Source organism: Chiloscyllium plagiosum, chromosome 35, assembly GCF_004010195.1.
Source record: "Chiloscyllium plagiosum isolate BGI_BamShark_2017 chromosome 35, ASM401019v2, whole genome shotgun sequence".
Lineage (NCBI taxonomy): Eukaryota > Metazoa > Chordata > Chondrichthyes > Orectolobiformes > Hemiscylliidae > Chiloscyllium > Chiloscyllium plagiosum.
The window spans coordinates 4711687-4717713 of NC_057744.1; positions in this window are offsets into that span (position 1 = coordinate 4711687).

A 6027-nucleotide genomic window follows, 5' to 3' on the forward strand; every position below is an offset into this window, starting at 1 on the left:
CAAATAATACTACCAGGCCAATGCCTTTCCATGCTACACCATGATGTAGTAGACTCACTCCTCGCTGTCAGCCGTGGATCCACATCCTGGCAAGGTCAGCCCAGACCCCATCTTTTCTTTTCACTTCTTGTTGAACTATCTTGTCTGAGCGCCCAGTCCTTTGTGATACACTGTTGAGTTATGTAGGAGCAGTATCCATTTTTTTTGTTACTTGTGGGAAATCTGTGCTCCTAATTCCCTACAGATGAGGAGGATTTTTTGTAACTGAGATGTCTATTAGCAGTCGGTCTCAGTCTCGGTGTTGGTCAATGTACTTGACTGTTACCCAAAACGTTCGTGGTTCAGGACCACCCAAGAACGAAGCTATCACCAACAGAGCTGTTATGATGCAGCAGCAGTGTCCCTACATCTGGTTCAGAAGAGCTGGGTTCAAGTCTTGCTTCCTCCAGAGGTATGTCATAACAGGTTAATTTTAAAAATGTCAACATAGCAGTCACCTGAAATTCTTTTATTACTTGAATCTACCTGCACAGATACAGCATGAATCATCTGCAGGGCAGGTGAGACTTGTTCAAGTCTCACCTGCAGGAACACTGCCATTGCATCTCAAGACCCTTTTTAAAAAACACATTAGTCTTCAATCCATTTCTTTTAAAAAAGTTTCTAATCAATCTGGTCAGAGATGTTACAATATACCTTTGAGCATGTGGGACTTGAGCCCAGGCCTCCTGGCTTAGGGATAGGGACATTACCACAACACTACAATTGGGCCCCAGCAGAAGGCCTGCTTTTGCTTGACTATTTTTGAAAGCACGCAGGTTGTTGATTTTAATTAATTGACACTTCCATTACTTATATCACATTTCACAAGTTACCATTCTTTTCAGTAACCTTCAGTTACCAGTGAAAGTAAGTATTTTAGTCCCTTTCTGAATATGGGATAGAGCCCATAGTCCGTCCTGCTTGGGATTATTCATTTTGCATTATTGTTAAATGTTTTTATTCAAGTGAGACAATGCACTTAACAAATAAGGTTAAAAAAAACTAAATGAGATTTGTGTTTCTGTCAGACATGACTTAGAGAGTCCATTACACACGTCTATATTTGTCCAGCATCTCCACTTTTTAACCTCAATGGAAGTTTTCAAAAATAACAGTAATAACTCAGGACAAAAATAATAGTCACTTGGATATGTGTGTATTAATTAAGGAAGGTCAGCATGGATTTGTGAAAGATAAATAATTATGTTGGGGTAACATGATGAGAGTTTTTTGACGTGGTATTTGAGAGGGATGATAAAGGTAATGCGGTAGATATGATGTTTATGGATTTCCAAAAAACTGATACGAGTGCTACATAGCAACAACTCAGCAAATTTCAAAATAGCAATTCTGGCAGCAGGGTGGCTCAGTGGTTAGCACTGCTGCCTCACACTACCAGGGACCCAGGTTCAATTCCAGCCTTAGGTGACTGTCTGTGTTGAGTTTGCACATTCTCCCTGTGTCTGTGTGGGTTTTCTCCAGGTGCTCCGGTTTCCTCCCACAGTGCAAAGATGTGCAGGTTATGTGAATTGGTCATTCTAAATTGCCCACAGTGTTAGGTGCATTAGTCAGAGGGAAATGGGTCTGGAGGGTTGGTGTGGACTTGTTGGGCCGAAGGGCCTGTTTCCACACTGTAGGGAATCTAATCTAATCTAATCTAATCTCAGCAACAGTTACAGCATGGATGCAAAGTTGGTTGAGTGGAATAGTGGAAGCAGGTTCAATTAAGTCATTCTGGAGGGTATTGGATAATTTAGATAGAAATGGTATTCAGGATGTGGGGAAAAGGCAGGAAATTAATACTAGGGAATAGAACCGGTGCAGACACAATGGGCTGAATGGCCTCCTTTGAACTGTAACAAATCTGTCATTCTGATTGACAGGAAATAAGAGTATAGGTTGCTTTCAGTTTACTGTGGGGCTCCCCAGATACCAGCTCATACAGACTGCTTCTCTTGGTCAATACTAATGACTGGGACTGAGGTGTGCAGGGCGTTATTAGAATTTATAGATGACGCAGAAGTTGGAAGTATTGTGACTTGTGAGGAGGACAGTGATGGATTGCAAAAGGATGTAGATAGACCTTTAGTGGAACGGACTGACAAACGGACAGTAATAAATCTGGGTAGGAGTAAGGAGGAGAGGAAATATAAAGGAAAAGGTGATGCAGAAATACAGTGATTTGGGGCACGTGCACAAACCATTGAAGGTATCAGAGTAAATTAAGAAAGTGTTTACAAGGACATTAATGACTCTGTGTCTTATATAAAGCAAAAGGTAAAGTCTTCATAGTCTTACTAGACCATAGGGCTGCTCTCCCATTAGGAAGAGACAATTAGAGGTGATTTAAGCTGAGTCATCATGCCTCAAGCAAGGGATGAAGGAGAGGCCATCATGGTAACCTCAGATGGTGTAGGAATTAAATTCATGTTGATGGAATCACTCTGCATTACAAACCAGCTGATAAGTCAACTGAGTGAAAGCAATTTATACACACGTGAGGTTCTCGATTTATGAATGTCTGATTTACAAGCACGAGGAGTAACAAATGCCATCCCATGAAGGATTGTTATTTTAAAGATCCAAACATTACTGATGAACAGCTCATTTATATTGTCCGCCATTGTGTTCCGACTTGCGTACAAATTGAATTGTGAACAGACTCAAGGTCAAAGCCTGCTCACAACTCGAACACTCCCTGTGGAGGCATGGACCTTGGAAGCAGGGAATTACTTATGAACCTTTGTAAAACCTTGGTTTGGCTTTATCTTTGCACTGTGCTTTTGAGAAAACGTGTAGGATTTAAAGAAGCTGCTGAAAAGATTCAGAGGGACAGTTCCAAGAGCAAGGCATTTCAGTTACTGCGCAAATTGAAGAGCTGAAGTTATTCTCCTTACAGAAGACAATGATTGAAGGAGATTGGTAACAGTTTCCAAGATCAAGAGAGCTCTGGACAGAATACATATGGAGAAGCCCTTCCAATTGATGGAAGCAGAGGATACAGATTTAAGGTGATCAGAAAATGTGGAAACTGAATCAAAGACAACATGAGAAAAGTTACTTTTATGCAGTGAATGCAGAAGATGTAGTGCAGCTTGGTGACTTTAACTATTCCCATCAGGAATCTGGCCGTGGAGTCCAATTCATTGTCAGCCCCTCTGGATCGTCTATCCGCATCGATGATGCAGTTGAAGTCTCCGGACAGAATGAGCGGCCTGGAGGTAGCCAGCAGCAGTGGGAGCTGCTGCAGGATGGCCAGCCATTCAATCTTTACCCCTGGGGTGTACACGTTAGTTAGTCTCAGGGGAGCGTTTCTGTATGTAATGTCTGCTACAAGGAGATGTCAGCCCACCACCTTCTTAACCTTGGAGATAGTGAAGTAACCTCCTTGCAGCAGGATACCCATGCTGGAGGAAGGGCAAACCCCACTCCTGACCAAACTGAAGGCCTATGGGCCCATAAGCTTGACCATCTCCTGCAGCTGCTGAGGTGCGGTATCCCACAGCCCTGCAGAAAGAGGAGGTCTGCTTTGATGTTGGCCAGGTAAGCCAATGGCGAAGGACATCACAAAGTAGATTTAACGCTATGCAAGTTAATGCTGACAATTTCAACACCCATTTTGAGAGTTTGTAGAATTATTACCTGTAGACCCAACATCTGTTCACCTGCAGTCTTGCCACTGGGGGAGTTCCCCATATTCCTGTGTTGGGCACTCTCAGCACAGAGGTAGCTGTCCTGTTCCCTCTTGGGGGGTAGATTGCCCTGATCTGGTGTCATCAGGGTGAGAACGAGGCTAAGATGTTCCGGTTCAGGGTCTGACAAAGGCACTGTCGTGCTCTGCTCCTGATTCGGAGAGTCATAGTACATTAAACATTACAGCGCAGAACAGGCCGTTTGGCCCTCCATGCTGTGCCAGCCTTTTATCCTACTCTAAGATCAGACTAACCTACATACCCTTCATTTTACTATCGTCCATGCGCCTATCCAAGATTCGCGTAAATGTCCCTAATGTATCTGACTCTACTACCACTACTGGCAGTGCATTCCACACACCCACCACACTCTGAGTTGCTGCTCCTGGTTTCCCTGTGGGTACCTGCGATTCCCAACGGCCAGAGGTTAGGCTTCACAGGGCCCCACAGGATATTTATGAGTTGGGTTGTGCTCCTCTCCTTCTCCCCCCGTGGTGCTGTGCCTCTTTTTGTTAGTGACCGTCCCGAACCAGGAGGGTCCCAATTTGTTTTCCTCTTCCAGTTGTTTCTCACTGGTATCCCCTCCCCTGCCTCCCTCATTTCCTCCTCCTCCACTGACTCTGTCTGTTCAGGTAGAGGTTGGGTCAGTTGTTATTCCTCCACGTTGGCTAACTTTTCCTCCTTTCTGGTCTGTCCCGCCTTCCAGATGCCCTTCATTTCAGTTTTCTTGTTGGACGGTGGCACCTTACTGACCACTGGGAAGTTCACAGCTCACGTGGTCATTTCCATCATCTGAGCATAAGTTGTCACCAAATCAGACACTCAGAAACATTCAATAACTCCCTCCATCTGACATCTCTGCATTAGGAGGTATTTTTGGTTTCCCACCTTTCAATTTTTTAAAAATCTCTTTGTAACGTTTACTCTGAATGTGCACAGTTTCAGTTTGTTGATCATCTTTCATGTGGGACCTCAAATTTCACATTCTCCAAGAGTTTTCAAGACTGCAATGAGGTAGTCACTTACAGAAAGGAGTTGAGGATGTTAATGAGGCAACATCTCCCCTCACCCTCTCCTATGGAATCCACAATGCCACTGTCTATTAGACGGATTGTACAGACTGATTTCAATATTTTCCAGCATTCCTAGGATTAGTGCGAACCTTCCCTGTCTGCCGAACACCATCACCGTCACCATCATCGGCATTGTCACCTCAGTTCCTTCCAAGCCAATCTCTCAAAATTGGGACACAACAACATTTGGATACGAGAACATCAAAGAGATCGAGGCAGAGGGTAAGATAACAAGTTGGACAGATGGAAGATACAGCCACAAATGGGAGCAAATGTTCAAAATTTTCCCACCAGCACACAAGGCTTGGCACACTCATAGGAGTGAATTCCATTGCTACACGCAAACTTGATTGAGTTTTTTGAGTAAGTAACATAGAGGATTGATGAGGGCAGAGCAGTAGATGTGATCTATATGGATTTCAGTAAGGCGTTCGACAAGGTTCCCCATGGGAGACTGATTAGCAAGGTTAAATCTCACAGAATACAGGGAGAACTAGCCAAATGGCCTGAGTATTGAAGGTGCTAAACACCTTTTTAACAACCCTTTCTACCTATGATGCAACTTTCAAAGAACTATATACTGGACCCTTCAGTTCTCTCTGGTTGACAACTCTATCTAGGGCCTTACTATTAACACTATAAGTCCTGCTCTTGTTTGCTTTACCAAAATTCAACACCTCACATTTATACAAATTAAACTCCATCTGCCAATCTTCAGAACATACATTTTCTTTCTCTCTCCTGTCTAAAGCTGTTTTCCTGAAATACAGTTTACTTGTGTATTCCCCTGTCTGCCAGCAGGAGTTTTTTTTAATCAAGTTGGATGATTAGCAGGTGACTTTTCTCATCACAGGATGTGACAGTTGCGGAATAGTGTAAATCAGAGATACGGTTTCTTCATGCCCGAGGTTAGGTCTCATGGAATACAGGGAGAACTAGCCATTTGGATACAGAACTGGCTTAAAGGTAGAAGACAGAGGGTGGTGGTGGAGGGTTGTTTTTCAGACTGGAGGCCTGTGACCAGTGGAGTGCCACAAGGATTGGTGCTGGGTCCTCTACTTTTTGTCATTTATATAAATGATTTGGATGTGAGCAAAGGAGGTATGGTTAGTAAGTTTGCAGATGACACCAAAATTGGAGGTGTAGTGGACAGCGAAGAAGGGTACCTCAGTTTACAACAGGATCTGGACCAGATGGGCCAATGGGCTGAGAAGTGGCAG